Consider the following 12,083-nt stretch of genomic DNA (forward strand, 5'->3'; position numbering starts at 1 on the left):
TTGTATATGTGTATATGCTCTGTTTTGAAATTTGCGAGCAAGAAGTTCTATGGCCATGTTTTTTGTGGTTATAATGTTATGTAGATATTTTAAATATATCTATGCCATTTCAACTGTGAAATAAAAGTGTCCCTTAAGCTGCAAATATTTGTTTTGGAAAATATTGATTTATTATTTAATAGAATAATAAGAATATTTATTCAATTCGATTAATATTAACTAGTACATTCATAATAAATATTACTTAATAATTACATAGAATATAACAAAGAAAAGATGAGTAAGAAACACAAAGAAATATCAGCAATGTTCACTTGGGTTTTGTAATTGGATGCAATGGTATTCTGAGTAAAAGTTACAATCTATAGATGAGTATTGCCAGTGCAATTTACTTGTGTATTTCACATAAAAAAATTGATGGTTCTAGTAAGTAAATATTACTTAGAAATAGCCCGAGTAAAGATTACAAGCACTTTCTGTGTGGAAAAAGTTGCCTAGCTTTTTTTAAGTAAATGTCACTCCAATTTTTTTTCAGTGTACTTGAATTTTTTGTTTTTCCAAATAAATAAAATGTTGTCAAGATGTTGCTATATGCTAAAAAAACAAAAAACAAAACTTCCTCCTGGATGTTCATATCATCTTTCAGAATCATTTTTGTCATGAGGAATTGCAAGTTTTCTCACCAGAACTTTTCTGAGGCCTGCCAAAAGTCCTTCCATGTGCCTACTCGAACTCCTCCCACAGAAGTTTTACTTCTGAAACTATCGAAAGGACTTCTCACTTGGCTCTCCTATACCTGTCAAAACCCTGGAAAGCTCTTTTTCTTCAACAAGACTGCCTCCCACCACCAGTGTCCACCAACCACTCCTCAAGTTGCCACCATAACAGGCACTGATGTCCTTATAACCACAACTCTGCAGCCACCTCAGCAATGGAGGTCTTGGAAATACCCCATTCAGACTCTGTCTCCACTTCCTACCACTTTGCAAGAGAAATCCTTCCAGACACGACAGTTAAAGATCCTTCAAAAAAAAGGTCTCCACCACATTTTCACAGCTCTTTGGGTTTTTTTTAGGTCTGTCTGACAGACTTCCCTACCATCTGATGCAGTTTATCACAGTTCCAGATCAGATGATACAAAAACAACTTTAGGCCTACGATCCTCTTCTATCAAGTATATTTATGAACCACCTTATGGGATAGAGTTTGTTGTGGCCAGTACATGAGTATAAAGAGTATAAAGTATAGACAGAATATAAAGGAAGAAACTGACATAGATCTAACTGAGATAGATCCTAGCTGGATTTAGGAAATAAGTGCCTAAAGTTTTTAAAACATGTCTGTCCATCTACAGGGAGTGCAGAATTATTAGGCAAATGAGTATTTTGTCCACATCATCCTCTTCATGCATGTTGTCTTACTCCAAGCTGTATAGGCTCGAAAGCCTACTACCAATTAAGCATATTAGGTGATGTGCATCCCTGTAATGAGAAGGGGTGTGGTCTAATGACATCAACACCCTATATCAGGTGTGCATAATTATTAGGCAACGTCCTTTCCTTTGGCAAAATGGGTCAAAAGAAGGACTTGACAGGCTCAGAAAAGTCAAAAATAGTGAGATATCTTGCAGAGGGATGCAGCAGTCTCAAAATTGCAAAGCTTCTGAAGCGTGATCATCGAACAATCAAGCGTTTCATTCAAAATAGTCAACAGGGTCGCAAGAAGCGTGTGGAAAAACCAAGGCGCAAAATAACTGCCCATGAACTGAGAAAAGTCAAGCGTGCAGCTGCCAAGATGCCACTTGCCACCAGTTTGGCCATATTTCAGAGCTGCAACATCACTGGAGTGCCCAAAAGCACAAGGTGTGCAATACTCAGAGACATGGCCAAGGTAAGAAAGGCTGAAAGACGACCACCACTGAACAAGACACACAAGCTGAAACGTCAAGACTGGGCCAAGAAATATCTCAAGACTGATTTTTCTAAGGTTTTATGGACTGATGAAATGAGAGTGAGTCTTGATGGGCCAGATGGATGGGCCCGTGGCTGGATTGGTAAAGGGCAGAGAGCTCCAGTCCGACTCAGACGCCAGCAAGGTGGAGGTGGAGTACTGGTTTGGGCTGGTCTCATCAAAGATGAGCTTGTGGGGCCTTTTCGGGTTGAGGATGGAGTCAAGCTCAACTCCCAGTCCTACTGCCAGTTTCTGGAAGACACCTTCTTCAAGCAGTAGTACAGGAAGAAGTCTGCATCCTTCAAGAAAAACATGATTTTCATGCAGGACAATGCTCCATCACACGCGTCCAAGTACTCCACAGCGTGGCTGGCAAGAAAGGGTATAAAAGAAGAAAAACTAATGACATGGCCACCTTGTTCACCTGATCTGAACCCCATTGAGAACCTGTGGTCCATCATCAAATGTGAGATTTACAAGGAGGGAAAACAGTACACCTCTCTGAACAGTGTCTGGGAGGCTGTGGTTGCTGCTGCACGCAATGTTGATGGTGAACAGATCAAAACACTGACAGAATCCATGGATGGCAGGCTTTTGAGTGTCCTTGCAAAGAAAGGTGGCTATATTGGTCGCTGATTTGTTTTTGTTTTGTTTTTGAATGTCAGAAATGTATCTTTGTGAATGTGGAGATGTTATATTGGTTTCACTGGTGAAAATAAATAATTGAAATGGGTATATATTTGTTTTTTGTTAAGTTGCCTAATAATTATGCACAGTAATAGTCACCTGCACACACAGATATCCCCCTAAAATAGCTAAAACTAAAAACAAACTACAAACTACTTCCAAAAACATTCAGCTTTGATATTAATGAGTTTTTTGGGTTCATTGAGAACATGGTTGTTGTTCAATAATAAAATTATTCCTCAAAAATACAACTTGCCTAATAATTCTGCACTCCCTGTAGTGTTAGTACAGAACTTGGCTTCACAGGGTTGATTGGTTGTCTGCAGCTAATAGACTATCTGCACTGAAATGGGAAAATCCATCTGTAGGGTGTAATGGTACTTTATAAATGAAAACAGTGTGGAGGACAGCCTGTGAGTCAAATGTCCTAGTTGTTCATCGCACTAAAGAATGGAGTCGGAAACTCTGATTTTTGCTCCTCCTGTACTTGGTGGTCCAATCTGCTCCTTGTCAACCAACACTATGTGTGGTTGGTCAGCAGCTGCTTGTCTGTCCGGAGCTTGAAGTCCCACAGTACTTTTGGTGGTGTCTCATTTCAGGACTTGAGGACTTTCAGTCTATATCTGTCACACCTATACTATTCCAGCCAGTTGGGTCATGTTGGGTGTGTTAAATTCCTCCCTGTCTTTATGGATCTGGTGCTTAGGGTCAGTTCTGCCTACAATGGTCAGAGCCTCTGTTCTGTTCTTTTTGCCTTTTTCTAGCTACTGCCAGCATTTCTTGATGATGTTCATGATAGTTCCTCTTCCTGTTCCTTATCACCTTGTCTCTGCAGCATAATGAGGCATTCTTAGAGCAGCTCACCTCGGCCATTGTCTTGTATTCACTAATGTTCTATATTTCATCCTGAATCGTGGGTCTATCACTCACTAATCCTCCCTCTTTCTGTTGCTGCACTTCGGGTGGAGACCTCCATGCATTATGATGAGTTTTCATGTCTTCACATCAGTGGCATCTATCTCCTCTTCTGACCAGCTTGTTATTCCAGCTGTTATGTGATGACCGGTAGGGAGTATAGATTGATGGTTTGGATCTTATCTCGGCAGTGTAATGGATGTTGTTAAAAACTGAGAGAATACAATCTCTTCATTTACCAGTTTGAGGACAAATAGAAAATGTTTCCAATGACATTTTGCTTTTGTTTGACTTGTGTTGTTAAGTTTAATAGCAAAAATATTTGGTGGGTACAGAGAGAGAAAAAATAAAAACTAAAAGGTTGAGTCCCAGCAGAGTGGTTTGGTTTAGGGCTGGAGGTGATAACTTGGGTTCAAGATGAAACAGGGACTTGGGGAGAAACCTGTGTAAATTCACAGGTTGTCTGAGTAAAGAAAAGGCTGCTCAGGAGTGCCACACAGAGGAGTTGAAGGTGTGCAAAAGTTTAATGTGAAAGTTTTGGGTGGAGAGAACAAATGCTGGATTCAGGCCAGGAGTTGAAGCACGGATTTGTGTGCTGTGGAACAAGACGTGAGATGAGCTGTCAGCCCTGTCAGGGTGCCCTCAAGGTTAAACAGTTTTATTCACAAATGTTGTTTTTTCATTAAAACAGATCCCTGTTTTGTGAATGGGATTTGTTTGATCTTTTGTGATTTTGAGAATAACCTAGTAAACACAATTAGATTTCAACAGAAGAAAGCACAAATCAATTTCTACATTTCTTTGTATGTTTTATGGTCCTTTGACACATTGTTTGAATTTGACTCTCGCAGCTGCTTATGTCTTATTTTATTACTTTAATCCATCTCTACAAAATAAAACCTTCGTTGATGATTCGTATTCGGTGCTCTGTGAACACTAAGTGTGTTGCATTTTAATAAACTAAACACGGTTTGCCTTCAGTAGGAAAGAAAAGTGTGTTGTGGCTCACCACAAGCCTCCAGTTTCATGCCCTCAATCCCATCTTTCTCCTCTCTTGCTGAGGACAAAACAAAAAGAATACATGCATTTAGATTTCCCACAAATCCCACAAATATTGCAGTCTTATCATGCTGATATGACAGCAATTATTTTGGCACTCCTGCTGTGGTTAGTGTCTAATAAATTACTGTTTTCTTATGTATATAGTGATGTATGTGTATATTTGTGTTTGGACTCATTAGCCATGAGCAACTAACACCTATTAAAGTATCATGTTATATCTGCAGGTCATCTGTGTCTGAATTGTCCTTGGGGCAGTCAAGTGTTTGAGTGGAAAAACAAAAACACAAAATATGATTATTTTTTTTAATAGATTTTAAATCTACACACTGGCATCAGCAAAAGTTACTTTAAACATATAATGTGTAAAAAAAACTTTTGATTATGAGCTTCTGAAGAAACTTCACAGGATTCATGATGATTGCTGCATCTCCCTCATTAAAAATGAATAGGAGTTATTTGAGAGTGTTATGCATATTGTTTATAACAAAATGCAATTTAGAAAAAAAAATCAGTCACTTCAAAACAAAAACGTTTTGCACAGAAACCAGTCACAGTGAATCCACACATAAATTGTCGATGGGGGTTTATGTGGTTTGCTGTTGGAACACAGGTTAAGATTTTATTCACCACAAAATAAACCACGGGCCACAGCCATTAGTCTATGCAGAGGTACTAAACGAGTACTGGGTGAATATATGCACAATGCAGACTGCATGCTGCGTACAGTCCTGTTAAAATTTTCTTTTCATATGACTGCAGATAGGAAAGAATACAACAGAAAAAAATACACACATTTTCTTCTTCAGTCTTCGGTGTAACGTGTTACAAAGTAACTTGTTACTGTAATCACATTACAAGTTTCTTCAGTAATCTGCATACCAGGCAGATAGAAAACTCCAGATTAGAAACAACTGTATTATAATGCTAACACAACTTTGTCCCTTGCAAGCACCTACACAGACAGTATGCTAACGCTAAGCTAGCCAAGAACCCAGAGTGACTTAAAGCTGAGTGAATGCTCACAACAGCCTGCAGTGTACATCAAAGCTTGAAACCAGGATCCTCCATAGCTGGTTACCAAGACTACATGAAGTAATCTCAGAAGATCTATTAGATGATGTGAATGCAACACTACGGACAATACCTACGGCGACCATTACCGATCGACATTACAGCAGCATCAGTGAGATGCTTGGCTACAAGCTGAACAGCCACAAGTAGCAGTACCCTCCATATGGAAGGAGACTATAGGCCAAGATCAAGGTAGCACGGAGGGAGGTTAGTCAACTATCAGAGCTGCAGAAAGGTGCAATGAAAAAGGTGCCTAAGAAGTACAGCAAGCTGTCCATACCTGAGGCTGTGGAAGACATAGATGACAGCTACAAGTACCTGGAAATCCCACAGGCAAATTGGAACCATGAAGAGGCTGCTAGGAAAGCTGCAACCACCAAGAACCTGCAGAGGGTCAGGCAAGTCCTGAGAAGTCAAACGAGGAAGCTCCTGAACAAGTATGGAGGGTTTCACCCCAAGTCCAGCACCATGAGGCTGTACGCTGTATGCTGGTGAGTGTCAGTAACAGTGTCCAGGATGAGACAACAAACATCCACGAATACATCAGGAGGATGGCCCCAACCGACTGCGTGCTCACTGAATACCTCAGGCAGCAGAAACCCAAGAAAGAGGAGGAACCATGATGGAAGGACAGGCCCCTGCATGGTATGTATCACAGGCAGGTAGAGGAAGTGGCCCTGAGACCATCCAGCACATAACAGCAGGGTGCAAGATGCTAGCAGACAGGGTATACATGGAACGGCATAAGCAAGTGGCCGGCTTAGTGTACAGAAACATCTGTGCTGAGTATGGAGTTGAAGCCCCCTGGTCAAAATGGGAGATGCCCCCTAAGGGTGATCTTGTGGGACTTCCAGATACAGACAGACAGACAAAATTGTTGTGGCTAACCAACTGGACATAGTAGTGGTAGACAAGCAGAAGAAGACAGCCGTAGTGATGAACGCTGCAATACTGAATGACAGCAACATCAGAAAGAAGGAACATGAGAAGCTGGAGAAGTACCAAGGGCTCACAGAAGAGCTCGAGAAGGTGTGGAGGGTGAAGGTAACAGTGGTCCCAGTGGTAATCAGAGCACCAGGTGCAGTAACTCCCATGCTAGGGGAGTGGTTCCAGCAGATCCCAGTAACAACATCGGAGATCTCTGTCCAGAAGAGCGCAGTCCTAGGAACAGCTAAGATCCTGTACAGTACCCTCAAGCTCCCAGGCCTCTGGCAGAGGACCTGAGCTTGAAAGAAAGACTGCCTGCAGGGGCGAGAGGGTAAATAAAAAATTTATACCTTCTGTAGACTGTTCAACTCACTGCTGAAAATTCCAGGATTATTTCCTCTACAGAGAGTAAAGTAGCATGTAAAGATGAGAGGCAAGTTGGCTCTTGTGTTTGTTTTCTTTTTCTTTTTTTTAAATACTCTGAACTATGCATCAAATTTAAATCTGCAAACAGATTTCTAATGAATAGAAATGGATAATTGATCTCCCTTACATCATTTCATTGGATGTGGAGCTGCACATGTTTCTAATGTTTGAACATTAAAGGCCACACTAATCACTAGAAACATAATCTAGCTAAACAAAATAACATGTATGTAGGCACTGGTCAAAAACAGAGCCCAAAATATCATATCAGGGACAGCATTTAATGAAATACAAAATCCAAATCACACAGTCCAAACAAAAAAAACAAATAAAAAAAACCAAAACTTTTTTTGCAGTATCTGATGTTAAGTACTTACAGCTTAAAGCTTCTGTTAGCTCTCAACCAGTAAATTGGATCCTACCAAACCTGATTTGACTGATCATAATTTTGAGCCTGCTTGGAGAAGGTCATAGGTCAGGAATTAGTTGGTGGGAGCTATTAGTCTATGGCAACTCTGACCTCCACTACTGTCATAAGAGAGAATTTTTTTTCCTGCAGGTCCATGCTGTCATATTTACCTTACCTTTAACCACAGCTGGATGACATTATCAGCTATAGTTATGCCTGCAAAGAATCATTCAGACAATATTCATGGCTATAAGGAGAAATGATCCAAGCTGACAACCCAGTTCAAGTAAGGATGCAACTGAGTATGAATAAACTTTGTATAATTTCTCTTAATAACAAATACAATTTTAAGAAAGACAAGAATTAAGAAAACAAGTCAAGAATACATCTCCAGTTTGTTACTTAGTGTATACTGATCATAAAACTCAGCAGCCATTCACACACGGAAATAAGGCTGAAGGCAGCCTAAAGGCATATGAACGTGCAAAACAGACACATAAGCTTATATTTTTAAAATTATGGGGTCTGCAGCACTTTTTTATATTCTTCATCATATATTTAGTGGCTCAAACCAAATTCCGTAAACTTTGGTGACCATTAAGTTATCTACAGTGTGACGATGTTCATGCAAAGTTTTGTTCAGATTGGCAGACCCGTTAAAGAGCAGATCAGGTGCATAGAGGCGTTCACACAAACACACACTATGAACATTGTAAGAAATGCTCAGCACAACCATAACTTATACATATTGCAATGTGCTCTTATGTGCTGAGATTTAGAGCCTCACTTGGTCAAATTCATGTCATAGGGTGACCCACAGCACAAGTGCGACTGTTTCTAGATTGATACATGGAAACAAGGAGAGTTAGAGATGATTTAAAAATGAAGACAAAACTTTTTTTAGGTATGTGACAAAGGGCACACAACAGGGACTCAGTTTCCACCTCAATGGTTGTTTTTAATGACAGCAAGAAACTCAATCTGCGGCATAGAATAAAACACAGGGATGTCCTCAGCAGGCATCTGCCTGCAAATCCACCAGCAGTACTCCCTGTCGTGAAATAACTCAGCTCCTCAATTGTGAAATGTGCTTAAATCCACAGGTGAAGTGAGATCAAAGTAGCGTTCCTGGTGTGCAGCACAGTAGAGTATTCCTGTGTGCTATCCTTAAAAATTGTGCAGTGAGGAAAGAAAGAGAATTTACCGAGTATACGTCCTGACCTCTTATTGGTCTTATTGTTTAAATACAGAAAAAAACTGAGGGATCCATGAAAAATAACAAATAAGAGCATATTTTCTACGTGATTACTTTCTAATGGATCCTATTGACTTTGAATTAAGTTACGAAGATATTTTGTTGGAATACTGTCAATATTTTATTATATTTGGATGAAAAAGGAGAAAAATGAAAAATAGATTGAAGTTATGTTTATAAGTATGGAGTGACAGACAAATAAGTAAACACACTACTTGCTGCCCATCTCATTGTTCCCTTGCTGCTTACAGCCTCTAAAGGATGAGGGTATTTGTCTTGGGAATAAATTATATACAGCTTAGTGAATATGTTCCACAGTGAGTAGTGTCATGCTGTTTACAAAAAGGGTAATAATTTATGACAGTAACAAGGCTAACAGGTGGGTCTGTATGAGTCCACACTGTGTGAGTCCTTTGAGGGCTGGTTGTCAGTTAGACAGCAATTTTTGGCAAGAAGAGTGAAGGAGGTGGGTTTGGTGGATCTGGACGGTTCCTGTCTCCCAGAAGAAGGCTTTTCGAACAGGTGCTTGCCGGGGTGAAAAAGGTTGGTGACAATCCTTGCTGCCCTTTTTTTCTTCGTGACTCGATGAGCGGCTGCTGCTGACAGCGTATGACCCACTCAGCAGTGCAGACAATGCTCTGCAGCTTGCCATCGGGGCCAGAGGCGGCCTGCTGATTGATAGGTCTGGAGGGCATCTGAGCATCTCAACTAATTATGATTAATGCTTCCGTGTCTAGTGGATCACAAACTGCAGATGCGTGAAATTAACTTTAATTACCGGGTTTGTACAGTTCAGTTGTTTTTGTTTTGTTTTGCTCTGATAGAACAGTGAGCTGCTCTGCGGATGAGCTAAATACATCAACCGTTTCAAAATGGCTCATGGTGTGCATTCTAAATGTACTGTGTAAATGATATATAGATACATACTTTGGTGTTACATAGCCACAGAAAAATGCATTAAGACAAGGATAATTCCATATTTTATCATTTTTAACATGAATACATGATCATCCTCTTTGCTTGTGCTCATATCTTTCTCTTCAATAGGCGTTTAATGTGAGCTCACAAAGCCTCACAAACACTGTTTTGTTAAGAGGCTCATACGGCATTTGAACTTAACACCTATTACATTTGTAGAAATGTTACGCCCTTAATTGGCTGATGTAAAAAGGTTGTCTACCTACCAACAGTTCTATCTTATAGACAGACTCCCTGATGTGAACATGATAAATACTCTTTTAAAGCCGCGTTAAACTGCATCATTTCATGCTGACTGACTCAAAGTTGAATATATCACACTTAATGGAGTCATAAGATCCCATGCAATATTCATGAGCCAGCTCTCACATTCAGCCAGAGTTGTGAAAACACGCTGAGCAACTTTAAAAAAAAATATCTTTCTTTCTCTCTGTGTCTGTCAGTTTTCTTTTCTTTCAATGTTTGAGTGTTGCCATGATGGTTTCTTTTTGGGGTTTTTAATATAATTACTTTTTTCTCACTGGGTCAGGGAGGTTTTGGTAGCTTTGTATGGAAGGAATCATAGCACTAATCAATATGAACTAGACTGGCCGTCCTTCCAGAGTATTGCAAGGTGTTCTGATCCCGGGACATCAGATGGCCTGTCACAATGGCATATAAATGCACAAAACCCTGCATAGATTCGCAGCTGAGTGTATGCACTAAGCAAAAAAGCGTGGAAGCATGCATTTCATCAAAATTACAAGGTCATTTATTCACATGGTCTTGTTCAGGTTTCCTCATGAGCACAAGCCTCATTGCCACTTCCTCCTCAGCCATGATCATACAAAGGTGCTCCCTTATTTCATCATTTGCATATAAGATGATTTACACTGAAATTATCACATATGGCAGTTAAAACAACTTCAAAGAAGAAATACAATTAGTCTCACAGGAGAAGTGGAGAAAAGAAAATATAGGTTTGATGGACTCATTTCTGAAATTAGAAACAAAAGAAACAATACTGAGGGCGAAAAATGAAGAAATCATGCAGAAATAGGAACGGGCCCCGATGGATGTAAAAACAAACCAAAACAGAGAAAATAATCCGATTACAATCGAGAACTAATACAATGCAATTCATCCAGGGAAGAAGAATATAATGTAGTTCACACTATGTTTGTGAATAGTAAGTTGTGTATATTGAAATATAATGTAATGTGCTAAGGCAATCAGGCTTGACTTGCTGCAACAAGTCAAGCCTGAAGAACATTTTTAATAATATTCCTTCTTCATAAACTTCATGCTAGCAGTCAAACTAGTGTAAAAAGTGGTGGCACACCATGGCATGACCCAAAATGATGTGACTGTGTACAATGAACTTGTGGTCTTGCTGCCTTTAAAATGCTTGCTTTAAAGACATGGACCAGGTCTGCAACCAGAGACAGCAATAAAATGTCAATAACACACTCAGTTTGTTATGAGTCTGTAGCTGGATGGGGTCAACCTTTTATCACCCAAATATCACACGGTATGTTATAATAAGTGGACTTATTATAACATACTGAAATTCTTTTGCTATTTTAGCTGAAAAGTTATAGTTCTCATATTTCAAGAACAATCTGAATATCTCTAAGCCAAGAAGTCGGTAGTGAGCAAAAACACATATAAAGTAAATTGCCAGAAATGATTAAGCTAGGTGGCTAATACGTATTTACATGTAAATTTGTCAAACTATTTCTTCTATTTAACTTATTTTCATGTTGGCTTGAAATACAATATCTCTGCTGCTGCTGTTACCGCAACTTCTGCATGCCTATCCATCCCAGAAACGGACATGATGGTCCGGCGTGTCTGTTACACGTTTTGCAGTGACATCGGGTTAGAATGCAAAGGTGTTCTTGAGAAGCTTTGCAGAAGAAGAGTATTTCAGCAAGACAATGACCCAAAGCTCACAACCAAAACACACAAGGGTTTGTAAAGAGGCAAAATATGAACACATATGACCCAGAGGTGAATATTTCACCACAGGTTAACAAAACACGGGTATCTTGTAAACTAAATACAAACCACCGGCAAAAGTAAAAGATGGGAAACTCGGTTAATGTAAAGTATACTGACTTTGCTGCATTGAGATTCCCTCTGTGGCGGCTGTATTTCTATATAGCAAATCTAAAGTGTTCATGTTTCATTTTACATAAAAGCAAATAAAATACTTAAATTATACTTAAATGCTTAAATTATTCAAAATTGCATCACATATCCATAATTGCATTACTCTTGACATTTAAAGGATATCGTCCATGGATGTACTCACCTCTGTCGTAGGTCTGGATATGCATAATCAGTTCACTTCATGCATTTCTTCTGATTTAAACAAAATGGATAAACTGAATAAATCCAATTCACGTGTCAAAGATGCAT

Source organism: Perissodus microlepis, chromosome 17, assembly GCF_051167445.1.
Source record: "Perissodus microlepis isolate ML-2025 ecotype Zambia chromosome 17, ASM5116744v1, whole genome shotgun sequence".
NCBI lineage: Eukaryota > Metazoa > Chordata > Actinopteri > Cichliformes > Cichlidae > Perissodus > Perissodus microlepis.